The following is a 15829-nucleotide window of genomic DNA, read 5'->3' on the forward strand; positions in this document are numbered from 1 at the left end:
CTGACCCTAAGCATAAAAATGAACAATTTCCCCTGTATCTTTTAGTGTTCATTCTGAAGTCTCCCATGTATAAATTTGTAATTTTTCCTCATATTAATTAATCTGCCTCATGTTAGTGAATTTTCAGCAAACCTTTACGGGGACAGTGGCTTTTGCTCTCTACAGTTTGGCTAAACTTTGGGGGGCCAGGGACCTTTGATCCCTACAATGCCAAAAGATTTTGTTTTGGGATGTGGTGTTTTGGAAGGATCTAATTAGTTAACACTTTTGCTATGTTTATAAAACTTAGAAAAGATGTTACATTGTTCAAAATAACAAGTCTTATTAGAGTACTTATGTTTGTTTTCTTGGTACGATGTATGAGTTTAGAAGCAGTAATTAAAACTATATTTTGATCCTTGGTCTGTTTTATATATCTAATTTACAGTGTATAAAAGTGGTTAACAGAAAAATAACTTAAAATGATAACTGGAATCTAAGTAAACTGCTAAGATAAATACATAAATTAGGGAAATTAGGTAAATATAAATGGGATAAATACAAATGAAATTTTCATATAATTTAGAATCTTGAAGTCATGGTATGTTAAGTTAAAGAGGATGATCATGAAATTTCTGAGTCACTTATAAGGTAAAATACTCAAACATTAATTATCAAACATAAGTTTAAATTTATATACTTTGACATCTTATTTTTATATGATATAAAAACAATATATTTAGGAGGGCTAATAAAATTGGAGACTGATAACAGGTCAGGGTTACTTTAACTTCCCAGGTTTTTCTGAGAGTTGGCATTATGATTAATATACGTAATTAAAACTACTAGATAGAAGAGAATTCTATATGAAAAATAAGATTTTTTAGTAAAAAATTGTAAGACACAGAAAAACAGTTTTTGTTAAAAAAAGAGATAATTTTGTCTAATTTATAGGTTTTAAAACTATTGTAAATTAAATAAATGATAATTAAAACTAAATGTATAAAAAAGTTTTAAAAATACAGGTTATAAAAGTTTATAAAAATTCTTAACTTATGGTCAAATTGATTAAAATTAGATGGATTTGTTTATAAGATTTTATTAAAATTAGCTTTACCATGAACACACTAATGCAAAGGTAAAATTTGGTTTTCTCATTTGAACAAGATTTTCATATGATATTAATAGGAATAACAAAAGATTTTTGCACACCTTTTGAATAAACTGCAAAAAAGACGGAGGGGGAAAGAGAGAGAAAGAGAGATTCAGTTTGCCTCCTCATTAACTTGTATTCCAGTTTGTCTGTATTAGGTCGTATGATTGTTTGGGAAACTGAGTCTCCTCTCTGTCAAAGAGTAGGATTTTTGCTATTTAAAATCTTTTACTTATCAGTTTGGCTAAGTGAATGATTATAATTTTATAGTAACCTGTGATCCTATTTTGGGACAACAAGTATTTTGTCACAGACAATCCATGATTTCCTACTTCTTAAGTTTTCCACTAAAATTTAAAGTCATTACAAATAAGAATTCTAGTCAATACATGTGATTCTATATACAAAGTATAACAAAGAATAAGAGATGATTTTAATAAATTATAAAAGGAGCATAAAATGTGTTCTTATTTAAAACATTATTTGTATAATTTTGTCTAATTCAGAGTTATTTAAAGGTTGATTCAAAATATAAATTTAGGAAGAAAATAAAAACAAGATAGGAAATAGTGAAGTAAGGGAAAGAGATGTAGAAAGGCAATGAACATAGAATATATTTTTGGTAAGAAAGGTTAAACAGAAAGGAGAATAATATTGTATGAGAAAGGATCTTGTAGGGAAAATTTTTTTTTGTCCTGAAATAACTGGTTATTTTTATTAAAAACAAGGGAAATTTAGGACAAAACAAAAGCTTAAGTATGTCATAGATGATCTGTGCAAGTCAGGACAAAGTTCACAGAAGGGAATTTATGAAGGAATTTTGTATATGATCAAGTTGGCTATAATTTAAATAGAAAATTTTTGTTTAAAACAATAAAGTTTTCTTAAAATATTAATTTGCTATTAATGAAATTATGTGATATATTAATTTTAATTATATAAGCTGTTTTCCTTTTTAATTATATAAAAATTTCTCAGATTTGTGTGTTAAAAGCTCAACTTCTTCTATGTCTCACTGATTTCAGCTTTTTCTCCCATTAAAAAGGCTGGGGTGGTAACTGTCACCTTCAACTTTTCATCAGCTCCTGTAATTTTTTTCCCCTTCTGGTTCTAAGTCTGCTCTTATGGCCTGATGATAGAATGTTTTATCTTAAAGTTTTAAGAAAACAATCTTTTCCTCAAATACTATACTCTTGACCTTTCTTGATATGTCTAAATTATTTAATATGGTCAGAAAATTTCTCATGCTGTTGCTAACAGTCATTTGTTCCCCTATTCAAGGTGCTAGTTTTTCTTGTTCACGTTCTTCTATATTACACAGTTCACTCATGACCCTGGACACACTCTCGCTTGTGTGCCCTCCCCCACCCTGCTGTGTGCCCTCTGCCCACTTCACCTGCAAAACACTGCCAGGGGACAGACCAGACTCCGGTCTGTTCCTCTTCATCTTGGTTATCTGAAACCAAAATAAACTGATATCAGGAGGCAGCCAGGGCTGGAGGCCAGGATGCCAGGCCACAGGGGTGCTTATTTTAGCAGGTAATGTTCCACTGCTGGGTCAGACTCTGTCCCAGGACTTGGCACAAACTCAGAGCCCGGCTCCCTGGCCCTCCCCGCCCTTGGCTGGCTCTTCCTGCCTGCTCTCCCCTTCCCTCCTCCCTGGAGGAAGCTTGCAGGCATAGGAAATGTGCTGGTCTTGGTTCCGCCTTTGGACCCTCCCTACAAGGCATGGGCTCTATGAATTACCTCCCCAACACGTGTGCACACACACACCTTTGCTCTGTGATTTCAGATTCAAATGAACAGAAGGGAAGTCTGGAAGGGAGAGGCCTGGTGTGCACTTGTGCGTGTGCACACGTGCATATGTGTGTGTGTGTGTGTGTGTGTGCATGTGTGTAGCCAAGGGCCAGACCGGGGCTGGCAGACAGAACCAAGGCCCTTCCCAGTTCTGCCCCAGGGTCTGTGTGGCTTCCGTGTGGGCGTGTGTGTTCAACAGTTATTTAATGAGCACCTATATGTGCCAGGCACTTTTGTAGGCGCTGACACATGGCGATGAACAGAAAGACAGAGTATTGTAGATGGAAGAAACAGGCAGTAAACAAACAATTAATAAATAATAGGTAAGGGAGGTGCTGAGTGCTGTAGAGGCAAATGTAGCAGAGTGAGGGCCAGAGAGAGAGGGGCGGCTTCTCTTTGTGCCGGGGAGAGCAGAGCTCGCATGGCGCCATGTGTGCACCCTGGGGCTTTCCCTTGGTGGCCACATCCTTCTTCCCGCTCGCCTGCAAGGTGGCCAGTTGTAGGGTTTCTATCTATTTATTCCCCTTCCATCCCCCTTCTGTCCCCACAAAAACCCTCCCTGGAGGGCTGTTCCCCAGAACCACCTCTGGGCCTTGCACAAAGTTGGGGACTGTGGAAAGGCCCCAGGGATCACTGAGGTCAGGACTTCTCAAATGCTCACTGTAACTTGTCATCAGGGACACGCAAATTAAAACAGCAGTGAGGTACAACTAATGCCCACCAGAATGGCTAATATGAAAAAGGATGGAAAATACCACATGTTGGTGAGTTTGTGGAGCAACTGGAACTCTTATACATGGCTGGTGGGAATGCAAATTGGCATGACTTTGGAAAACTGGCAGATTTACTCAAGCTGAGCATAGGCCCAAGCACTTCTCTTTCCACTGGGCCGTACTTCCTGCCCTCCACATTAAGTCAGGGCCCCAAAGCTGTCCCTACATGTGTGAGGAGAGTGATTCTGCTTTAGGACACCAGTGTCCGATCCCATGGGCCATGGTTCCTACTGGCATGGTTTTCAATGTGTCAGTTACTCTTCCCCCATCTTGCTGGGTGACCCCAGAGAAGTCACAGCACCTCTCTGGGCCTCAACTAGGAAATGAGGGCTCTGAACACCATGATAGCCAAGGGCCCCTCCAGCTGGAGAGGTCACAACACCCCTGTGAGACGTAGTCTCAGCTTAAAGGAGCTGATGGTCTGTTAAACCCAAGAACTGGGAAATGATTTGGGATACATTCTTTCACAAAGAGTTAGGTAAAAAAAAAAATTAGATTGAGTCTTTTTTTTTTTTTTTCATGGAAACCAAGACAACTAGAAAGCCAGGAAAGAGCCTGTGGGACTAGCAGGAGGGCACTTTGAGAAGAAAGCGCAGGAGACTTGCAGCAGAGACCACAGAAAAGGTTTGGTGAATGCTCTGGTTGACTATTCTGCGTCTCAAACTGCCCCCGTCCTCAGTGGCATGAAACAACCATTTTATTCTATCTCATGATTTATCTCATGAGGACACTGGGCAGGGTTGTGCTGGGGGGTTGTCTCTGCTCCACGTGGCATTAGCTGGAGCAGCTGCAGGAGGAGGATCCTCTTCCAAGAGAGCATCTTCTCTCCTCCATCTGGCGCCAGGGTGCCCCTTGGCCACTCTTCTCACGTGGTGTCTCATCTGCCAGGGCCTCTCAGTGTGGCCTGCTGGGGCTTCCTCACAACATGGCAGCTGCAAAGTGTCTCATGACCTAACTTTGGAAGTCTCAGAATGTCACTTCCACTGCATTCTATTGTCAAGAAAATCACTAAGAACAGCCCAAATTCAAGGGGAGGGAAGGAATAGACTCACCTCTTGGATGGAGTCTGGCGTGTGTGCGTGTGTGTGCGTGCGTGTGTGTGTGTGTGTGTAGGGAAGGAACGGACAGCAGGCATGTTGGAGATAAGCTACCAGCATAAACTGATGAATACCTGCCTTTCCCCTGGTCCCTAACTCATCCCAGTCTTAGGAAGCTTGCTGCTGCCAGGAAAGGTCCACAGAGCCCGAGACAGACAGGGGTGGCCTGTCTGTTGACATCACAGAGGGAATTACTGAAATTGTGAGTGGCGGTCTGTCTCGGTAAGATGTGGCCCAGTGAAGGAGGAGGGGCTGGGAGTTGGGGGTGTGGGGTCAGGCCGTGGCTTGTCCCCCCTGGCACACTTGGTATCCTCATCTGGGCACTGAGCATAGCCCATCCAGCCTGTCCACCTGAGAGCTGCTCTAAGTCTCAGAGGAAGAACAGAATGTAAAAGGGCCAGGCAAGGTTTGATCCCCACGTGGTACATCCCTGCCAAGGTCCTTCATGCTTGAGTTGGCAGCCCTGGCTGAAACCCCAGCAGAAGGCCCCATTACTGTTGAACCATGAGCAGGGGAGGTTCCAAGAGAAGAAGAGGACACATTGATGCTGCATTCCTTGGCACGGGGACAGTGGAGCAGAAGTCCTCACCCAGACGGCACATTGTCTGCTGGTATACAGGACAGTACGTATGTAGGGCACTCTGGATGCGTTCTTTGGTTTTTTTTTTTTTTTTGGGGGGGGGGACCAGGGTCTCACTCTTGCCTGGGCTAGAGTGCAGTGGCATCATCATAGCTCACTACAGTCTCAAACACCTGGGCTCAAGTGATCCTCCTGCGTCAGCCTCCTAAGTAGCTGAAACTACAGGTGCATGCCACCATGCCTGGCTAATTTTTCTGGATTTTTTATAGAGACAGGTCTTACTATGTTGCCCAAGCTGGTCTTGAACTTCTGGCCTCAAGTGATCCTCTTGCCTTGTCTCAGCCACCCAAAGTGCTAGGATTACAGGAATGAGCCACTGCACCCAGGTCTTTTGTTTTTTGTTTTTCAGTTGTTTTTTTTTTTTTCCATACTAGAAGGTTCTTTTCCCAAAGGAACCACTATGCAGCAACCTAGCATTTGGGGAATTTTTCTATCCCGCCTTGTGGGGCTCCTTGTTTTGCCCCAGCATTTGGGTTTCCCATCACATGGGGGATAGAGCTGTAGCTGAAGGCATTGGCCTTTGTGTCAGACATAACCGCTTCAGATAACTAAGCCATCACTTATAAGCTGTGGGATTGTGGACAAACTCCCCAACCTCTCCGAGCCTCGGTTTCCTCATCTGTGAAATGGGAGCGATGATGGCGCTCGCTTGGAAGGCTGTTGTGAGTGCAGCAGGGTGAGGTTTTCAGGTGTGCACCCAGGAGTGCCTGGCCAGCCCTCTTCTCAGGTCCACCCTGGTGCACTTTCTGTTCCCCGTGACTCTTTCTCCACAATGTAGGCAGCAAGACTCCAGGGAAACATCTGCCAGAGCCCACGAGGACGTCTTACTGCTGAGGAAAGTCTCCGAACAGTAAAGAGAGTCGACGGCCCCTTCTCCGCCCTTCTCCTGCACTCCTACTCTGGCATGTGGGTCTGGAAGGGGCTGAGCCGGAGCTAACCTTGAGAGGCCACCCAGCCACAGTGGCCTGGGGAGACTGTCCCAGCTGGGTCAACGCACAGCCAGGCAGGTGCCAGGGTAGCTGGGAGACAGCCGGGAACCAATGCTGTCCCTCCCATCCCCAGTGCCAGTCAGACCTCTAGAACCTCGACCCAACCCCAGGGCATCTTGTGGTCACTGAGATTTATTTCCCTGTGGAATATTTGAAGCGAGTGTACAGGCATCCTGAAGTTTCCTGGGTTTGAGTTGATGCCGAACCACGCCATGGCTGTCACAAATCCAACATCCTCCAAGGGCAACGGCCATTGAAATGGAAATTATTTTCCACTTAATAGACCAGGTGATATTTCTGGGCCCAGACTCTGGGGCCTGAGCTCTGAGCTGTGTAAGTGCCTGGCAGCACCCCAGTCACATCCTGGATGCTCGACGCCTGTGGCTGTGTGTGCTGTCTTTGCAGTTCGACCTGTCCCAGACGCAGGGGACATTCTTCCCTGGACCTGAGGAAGGATTCCCTTCCACTGTGTGTCTCTGCAGGGGCCTGCCCATGTGCTTTTGTGTTGGTTGGCTGGTCGGTTTGTGCCCCTGCCCTTTGTGCCCCTGGCCCCACCCCACAGCAGCCAGCAACAGGACACCTGGTGTCCCCAAATGTCAGGCTCTGCCACCTGCTGCACCTGCTGCATGCTCAGCACCAAACCTCGATTTCCCCAAAGGCCTTTCACACGGAATCCTTTATCCCCTCCCTCCCTCTCTCTCCCTTCTCTCTCTTCCTTTCTCTTTCACCCGTTCATCTTCCTTCCTTCTGTCTGGCCTGCCCTCCCCTTTGGCCTTTTCTTCCCACTCCTCCCCTCCCTTGCTCCTCACTCTTTAACTCCGCGCCTCTCCATTCTCGTTCCCTGTCTTCCTGTCTGTGACTCTCTGCATCTCTCTCTCCTCTCTCGCTCGCTCCCGGGCAGTTCCAGAAACATACCCATATATGGCCTCCATGTCAAGGATCACAAATGATGACATCACGTGAGGCCGAAGCTCCGAGATGCTCTCTGAAGCGAGAGTCTGCATCCCATGCACCCGGAGGAACGGAAGGCAGGATCGCGGCTCCCTCGGTGCAATCCTCAAACAGGAAATCTGAGATTCATAACATCTTATAGTTTGGCTTGTCATCACTGGTCATGCGGTGGGCCCGAAATAAACTCCCTGCTTCAAAGGAGAGCGTTTCAGAACTGCCTGGCAGAGCAGCCAGCAGCTTGGGGCCAGGGCAGAAGGAAAAGTCGGGGAGCATGTTCTGAATTAAGACACTCTCAAGAAAAACCGTTTTATTGTCCCTGAGAGGTAGCCTTGTTCAGAGCCTAACAGGTAATGCATGCTTTCAACTTTCTTACACAGACCTAGCGAACGATCGTGTGGCCGGCTGGGACTTAGGGCTGCAGTACTTGCTGGAAACCTCTTGCAGTCACACTGGGTTGTGGCCTTTCCTTCTCTCTCCTGCTCTCTGGAGTTACACGGCATGCCGGCATGCCGGTGACCTTCACTTTGGGTTTGGGGTCAGAGAATCAGCAATTTGCATGCGCATTCCCATTCTTCCAGGGGACTCTTGCTCAGAACATCACTCTGCCGTGCACGTCTAAAAATGGAAATGCGAAAGGAGTTATCAATGATGCTGTTGTTGGGTCCATAGGCCTCGGGCAATGTCTGCTCGGCAGACAAATGACTTTCAGAAATGCTTTCTGGTCAGGTGAACAGATAGGTATTTTCATGCGTGGGGAGTCAATTTAATGCAGCATTTACTGAGTGCCTACGCGTGCACAGTGCTGTGGGGAACCATAGCAGTTAAGGTGCCAGGGGCTGTCGCTACAGCTGCTTGGGGTTTCAGGGAGGAAACAGAAATGCTATGTATGTGAGATTTAACAAAGCTATGGAATACTTCATTGTGGGGGGAGCGTGTGCACACACATGTATGCGCCACACATTCAAGGAGGAGATGGCCTTCAAAAAGGTGGGTGGGGTGGAGCCAGGGTGGAGCCAGGGACCTTCGGGTGGAGGAGCAGCTCAGAGGAAGGCAGACAAGTGGGTGGGGGGTGCCTGGGTGGGAAGTGCAGTGTGGGCGGCAAAGGGCCCTGCAGATGAGAAGTGAGGGGGAAGCTGGGAGGGGAGGCTGGAGGGAGTTGCAGCCCCTTCCTGGCCAGGTGAGAAGATGGAAACTTTTCTGAGCTTTTTTGAGCAGAGGAGGGGCCAGTGGGATTTGACTTCAGGCAGCTGCTCTGGGCAGCCCGGGGGATGGACTGGCTGAGGGGCAGGGAGGCCGGAGATTCTTCCGGAGGGCAGGTGAGCGTCAAGGCCTGAAGCAGAGCAGAGGCTGAGCCCCGCACAGGACAGGAGCGCCCTCCCCGCTGCAGGGAAGGCTCGCTCCGTGAGGCGGGGGCTTGAGGGAGCTCAGAGGGGCTCAGGCAGAGCCAGCTGGGGCCACCACCCCTGCCACAACCTTGACCTCTGCCACCAGAGGCCTGGGCAGAAGCACCGTGAGGCAGCCATCGGCAGATGCTCAAGTCACTTCCAGAACAGTTGAACGGGTCCCTGCAGCTCGTGGCAGGCCTGTGTGCCACGTAGCGTCCTCGAGGAGCTGGCAGCAGCTCCACTGGGTGCCATGGTAGTTTGCATCATCGATTCTCGCACACACAGGCCAGGCCAGGGGTGCCTCGTGTCAGCAGGGGAGGAGGTGCACCCTCTTCCTCCTCCCTGGGGTGGGGGCCTATACAATGAGCACCAGCACTATCAACACCAGCAAGCACTCACTGAGCACCTATTGTGAGCGGGCACTGGCCCAAGCACTCGTGGATATTTCTCTCGGTGACTCTTGCCAGGGCTGCCATGAGTTAGACGTGATCGTTACTCCCATTTTTCAGAAGTGGAAACTGAGGTTATGAGAGGCCAAGAGTCTGGCCTACAGCTGGACAGCTAAGAGGTGCTGGAGTCAGGGCTGCGGCGTGGTAAACAGGACTGTCGTGCACCCAGGGAACTGTCCCTGGCACAATCAAGGCATCATAAGGTGCCCGTATTTTGTGGACAGGCTAGATCCAAAAGAGTCTTCCCGAAGGAGGCACAAAAATATCTCTGGGCCCCCCCACGGGCCTTCCATTCTGAGCTGCAAGGTGGCAGGCTGCCTGGAGGAGGCGGCTGCCTCGGGAGTGGTTTTTATCTGGAGCTCTCTTTCCTTAGCAACATCTTCTGGAATAGTTAATGCCGGGAATATAAATGAAGTGTTAAGAGTTTCGTGGCTGAGACGAATGCTTTGAGGAGGTGGTAGTGAAGAAAAAGTAAGTTGCTTCCTAACCTGCCTAGTGTTTTTTAAAGAAGAGAGGAGTGAAAGAAGAGAGGAAAGAGACAGGGACAGCAGGAAGGAAGAGAAAGGTTTAAATAAAGGCAGCAGAGGATGAAAACAAACCCAGAGGGAGAAAGGTAAAAGAAAGGACAAGGTCCTAGCTGACTTGGGTGGGACCCAGCTCCAACGATTTCTAGCCAGCCTGCAGCTGGGCTCGCGTGAGGAGGGGGCTCTGGAAGACCACCCCCTACCCCACCGGCACCTCCCTGCTCTGCCGCCTGTAGTTAGGGCTTCCAGAACCCCTGTGTGTTCTGCCACGCAGGGACCAAGGTGAGGGCCCGCCGTCTCCCGGCACCAGGGAACAGAACAGGGCCGGGCAGGGCTGCACTTGGACGCGGGTCCTGGGAGGCTCAGAAGTGGACCTGCCAGCCCTTCCCACCCCCATCACCCCAACCCCAGGTCGCTGGCACAGATGGCAGAGCCTGGCATTTGCACAGCCCTGGGCAGAAAACGAGTCGGGGCCTGGAATCCTGTGTCCAGAGCCGTATGTGTCTGAGCCACACAGCTCAGCCTGGCCGCAGTGGAAGACAGAGAGAGGGTGGGGAGGGGTTGGGGCGGGAGCCAGCCCCCTGCAGGACCAGGAGGCAGGGGAGGTGCCCTCCACTCAGGAGGTGGAGCAGAAGGTGACCCACGGGCCTGGAGACTCAATAGCTCTGGGGACCGAAGAAATAAAATGGAAACTTGGCACTGGCTGATGCTTTTCTGAGCTGGTGCTCGTGGGCACCGCCTCGGAGAGTGGCCTTGGGGCCGTGCGGAATGTACGCTCGTCCTTGCGACAGATACTTTCCACAGAAAAGCAGGAGATGGTTTTTCTTTCTTCTGTCTTTTCTGATCACCCCCTTTCTCACTCTCTTTTGGGGGGGGCTTCCAGATAAATAAATAAATAGCTGGTGACCTGCTGTGGTGGGCAGTAGTGACCGAGGGTGACCGATGGCTCCAGACTGAAGGCTTTGCAGAAGAGCTGCACTGAACAGTCTACACTCCACTCCCACACCTAAAAGGTGTCAGTGGACCCTCACCGAAATATTCATACAGTAGTTAGTATGTGCCCAGCCCCGCCACGTGAATGAATTGCTCACTAAACAGCCACTCTTGTCATTCTCAGCCGGTCACCTTCTGCAGAAATTCAAGTCCAGGACTGAGAGGAGTGGAGTGGACCCGCAGCGGGTCCTTCCTAAGTTCTAGGACAGCAGATCATGTGCACAGGGAGGGGCCCCTGGGAGTGGAGAATTTGGAACACGCGGGCAGCATCCATCCCACGCCCAGGCTGGAGGGCGTGGGGGTCTCCCTCCTCCCCGAGCTCTTCCGACCTCGTTAGTGACTCTTGGAACCTGTGGGCGGGTTCCACACACAGCCCGTGGAGCTGACCGTCACAGCTTTCCTTTTTGGCCACAGCTGCCAAGAGAAGGCTGGGCCTGGGGCTCACTTTCACTTTTGTTCTTGCTCTTTTTAAATGGAGGAGAGTGTGGGGGATCCAAACCTCTGAGACCGAGCCTCCCTGGTGACATCGGCTAGGAAGCAGCTCCCAGGGAGTCCTCCTGGCAGGAACGGGCCACGGCTGTCCTGCCCACTTTCTGGGGTCAGAGCAGAGAACCTCAGCATCTTGGGGGCTGCAGCATAACGTGAGCAGATTCTCAGGAGCCGGCAGCCTCTGCTTCTTCTCCTCTGACAACACTGCCATGGGCTGGTGTCAAAATCATCCCCATTCTACAGAAGAGCAAAGTGAGGCACCAAGGGTGTCAGTAACCTGCTCCCCATCACGCGGCCAGTAGGTGGCAGAGCCGGGGGTGAGCAGAGGCGGTTGGGCACCAGGGCCACGCCACCATCTCCCACTGCACGGTAAACATCTCCGTGACAGCTGTGCTCCTTGGGAGCCACCAGGAAGGCTTGCTGGTGGAGGAGATGCTTGAGCGTGTCTGGAAGGACGCCTGGCAGACCAGGGCAGGCTGGTGAGCAGCTCCACGTGCAAACACAGCTCAGATGGAAAGTGGCTTGCCCAGCCTTCACGCCCCACCCGAGTCCCCGGCCATCAGGAGCATGGCTGCCACCCTCCTTCAGGGCCCCGCCCTCCCAGCTGTGCCCCCTCTGGCCCCTAGTTTTCTGATAAGACATCCAGGGAGCGACCTCCTCCCACCACAGCCCCCACAAACAACACATAGACCCCAGCCCATCCACTGCCAGGCAGACACCCCAGGCAGACCCTGGACGTGTAGGGAGCGGGAGGAACGGGGGTGAAAAACAACCAGTTTCCAAATGCTAGTTTGAAATCCTCACCACAGTCCTGCAAGAGTCCATGTTGCTTTGCCCACTTCACAGATGCAGCGACTGAGGCCCAGCTTAGAAGAGCATTGGCTCTGATGGACCAGGCACTGTTCTGAAAGCTTTGCCTGTAACTCAGGAAATACTGTTACAGCCACTTTACAGATGCCACCTGGGAGAGGTGGGAGATCCCCTGGGGCCAATGTTTGGGGTGCTGCAAAGAGGGCAAGAGAGGGTCTCCCGGAGGCCCCAGGGTGGCCTGGTCTCCCCTGCTCCAAGCTGGCTTTGGACTGGCCAACCCTTGAATGCCCCTCTCGCTTCAGGCCCCTGGCTGGACTGGGCAAAGCCCACTGGACTCCTGCTTCCCTGGGAAAGGGCTATTTTTATCCCCGTTAGCCTCTCCGAGCATCCCTTGGGGCTGTTGGCCTCCCTCAGGCAGGCCCTGGATTTGTAGGGAGGGGCCCAGAAGGTGGCCCAGCCCTCGGGCAGAGGACTCAGAAATCAAGCTGGGCAGCAGGAAGATGAGGGGAAACTGAGGTCAAAAGAGGGCCAAGGTCTCATCTAGGATCGCCGTCCTCCCCCTCCCAAAAGATAGGTGCCCCAATTATGTCCATTTTACAGACGGAGGAGCTGAGACTGCCACCCAGCTAACAACCAGCAAGGCTGGGATCTGAACTCGGTCAAGCGAATGCCACAGGCTGCTTCATAACTTCCCCTCGCGCTAAGGCTGAGCAGCAACACCTGCCCCCAGGCAGACACCCCGCAGGACGCCTGGCAGGCGTCACCCGCTCACGATGGCATCAGTCCAGTGAGGGGGAGTTTGCTCTCCGGAAGCAGCCCACGTGTCGCACACTTGCTAGGGGCCAGGCCCCCGGCTGAGCCTGTGCACATGGGAGCCCCACTGATTCTACCACCACCCCCCAGTAATACTAATATCTCCATTTTACGCACGAGGAAACTAAAGGTGCGTAACTTACCCAGGAACCCTGAAAGGCTGAGGAACTTGGTGTGGAAAACAGGGGCTGTGTGGGCCCACAGCGGGGCAGGGAGTCTGCCTCCTCGGAGGCAGGGCCCCGTCTCTCCAGTCCTGTCAAGGTCCAGCCCCTCCCCTCCCTCGTCCTTCCTCTCAGGGGCAAAGGGCCTGACGTGGTGCCCAGTGCACGGATGCAGGCCAGGGGCTCTAGGCGGGGTAGCGGCTGCGGCTGGGTGAGGATGGGCCTGCTCAGAACCCACGTGTGCGCCAGCTGCATCAGCGCTCCAGGAATGGCCAGAAGGAGCACTCGGTTTGAGGTTGGAGGATCAGGCTTCAAGTCCCAACTTTCCAGCTGTCTGCCCTCATGCAAACCCTTCTTCTGCCCCTCTGAAACTTAATTGCCTCATCTGTAAAGTGGGACCAATGACGTAGAGGCATCAAGTTCCTTTTGGAAGGAGCAGGTTGGAGAGGAACTAAGTTAATTCAGTGAAAAAGCTTCTTACCTTCCAGGGCCGTCATGAGTGCAGTGACAGGGCAAATGTCAAGTCTGTGGATGGCGTCCAACCCGGGGGAGAGGGTCGGGAAGGGGCTAGTGAGTCTGGAATTAGCTGCGGGATTGGCCATTCCAGGTGACCATTACCTGGCTGACTTAATGCCAGGTGACCATTACCTGGCTGCCCTCGCCTGCAGGGAGGCACGTGGTCAGGAAGGGGCTCTGTGGCCAAGTGCTGTCTGTGAGCCTCTGACAGGGCCAGCAGCTGCCTTGAGATGAGGGGCTGGAGGGGTCCCCATTAAATAATTGCTTTACGCCCTATAAACTGCCTCCCCAAGCCTTAGCACACACATTGCTTCTGCAACGCAGCGAAGCAGCTGGTCTCATTCCCATTTTTACTGATAAAGGAACTCAGGCCCAGAAAGGGGAAGTGACTTGCCCACGGTCACATAGTTGCAAAATTGAAACTAGACCTAGGGGTCTTGACATCTAGACCTGAGATCCATCCACTCCTACCTGCTCCTCCATGACCAGTGCCAAGCCCTTTCCATATGGGGACCTGTGGAGGTGGCCACAGGGGATCCCTGGGGACAGGAGTTTGGGGTTTGATAGCACAGAGCTAAACCAAACGTCTCACTGAGTTGCAGAATCTTTAGAACTGGAAGAGCCATGGAAACCTTCTGGCCCCAAATCCTCCTTTTGCAATGGGAAAAATGAGGCCCAGAGTGGGACAGGGCCTTAGCTGAGGTCACACAGCACTTTAGCATCAGCATGCAGATTGTGACTCAGGTCTATGACTCTTAGGTCAATTTTCTTCCTGCTTTGTCCGTTGGCTTCGAGCAGACACCTTCAGATGGGGCATCACGATGCCAGGCCAGGCACTGGGCACATGCTGAGCCCCTGCCTTGCAACAGGTGGGTGGGTCAAGCTGACCCCCAGCTCTGGAGAAGCCGAGTAGGTCATCTCTCACTGGGCAGAACCCCTTCCCAACTCCTCTGAAGGCAGACATGGGCCAGCACAGACCTGGTGGGGACCCCAGCTGCAGGGAAGTGGGGAAGGGGCAGGAAGCCAGGCCTGGGCCAGCTGGGGATGGGGGACCCACCTGGCTGCACGGGTGGCCCTGCCAGTGTGGGGGCCGTTGGACAGGCTCTAGTCTACCCTGCCATTTAACAGACAGGAAAACTGAGGACCCCAGAGAGGATAAGAGGTGCTCTTGGCTGATTTGGGACATAAACCCAAGTGGTTTATGGTTGGTTCCAAGTCCTGGGTTCTTTTCTCAATAAATAAAACTGATGCTTCCGCTGCTGCAAAAAATAGCATCTCAAATGTCAGGTATAAAATGATTTTGAAGTCACACACGACACCCCTTCCCCTCCCCCAGTGTGGACCACAGAGCAGCCACCTGACGTACTGATCTCGGCACACACTGAAATCACCGGAGGAGCCTCGAACGTTGCAGAGTGCGGGCCCCGGCCCTGAGGCTCTGAGTCCATTGGTCTGGGGCGCAGTCAGGGCCTTGGTGTGTTTGTAAGACTCAGCCGGGCCTGAGAGCCATCTGCTAAGATGGCATTGACTGCATATGACAGAAAACCCTGCCAACATTGGCAAAACCACGAGGATCTTCGGTCCGTACCGGCAAGTCAGCTGGGGTGGGCAGACGAGGCGTCGGTTCAGCAGCTCAGCGGTACAATGAAGGGCCCAGAGACCTGTCGTTCATTTTGTCAAACTCATTATACCAGCGTATCATTCACTGTGTCCCCCTCATGGTCACACGGTAGGTGCCACAGTTCCAAGCATCAAGTCCTCCAAGCATAAAGCAGGGGTTGGGGCTAGGAGTCATTTTCTTCACTACTTTCTATTTTATTAGGAAGCAGAGTCTTTCCTAAGAGCACCCCAGCCTACACCTAGCCTAGTCACTGGCCAGGGGGTCAGGATGGCAGGGTGGTCTCCCCCAGCTTGGAACAATTGTGATTTTTCCATGGCACATGGCACACTGTGGCCTGGGCAAAGCCAGGATCTATGGTCAGGAAGGTGGGGGAAGTGGCTGTTGGGTGAGCCGTGGGCAGGATCGGCGGAGGTAATCTGACCGGCCATGCCGTGAACTTCAGCCTCCGCACCAAGGAGGTGAGGAGCCGCCGGCCTTGGGAGGAGGATCCAGGGTCAAGTGAACATATGAACCGCTGACCGCAGGCACAGAAGGAGAAGTTCTCCCAGAAGGAGAAGTTGTTTTTCTCGGAAGAATCTGGGTAGGCTTCCCAGAAGAGGGGCACATGCTCCGGGCCTTGAGTGATGAGGAGGAGTTCTAGCAGCGCAGAACGGAGGAGGGTGTGCCAGGCGCAGCCCCAGCAAGGGCTG

General features: G+C 51.2%; 1 protein-coding gene across 1 annotated transcript in view; it reads left to right on the forward strand.

Moving 5' to 3' along the window:
- The first annotated feature begins 7375 nt into the window (after nt 1–7375).
- The window catches only part of ASB2 (ankyrin repeat and SOCS box containing 2), a 39800-nt gene continuing 31346 nt past the window's right edge, over nt 7376–15829 (forward strand). Inside the window, exon 1 of the mRNA XM_045561584.1 lies at nt 7376–7726. The gene's annotated coding sequence lies outside the window, so the exon portion shown is untranslated. The remainder of the gene's footprint in view (nt 7727–15829) is intronic.

This window comes from Lemur catta, chromosome 1 (assembly GCF_020740605.2).
Source record: "Lemur catta isolate mLemCat1 chromosome 1, mLemCat1.pri, whole genome shotgun sequence".
NCBI classification, from domain to species: domain Eukaryota; kingdom Metazoa; phylum Chordata; class Mammalia; order Primates; family Lemuridae; genus Lemur; species Lemur catta.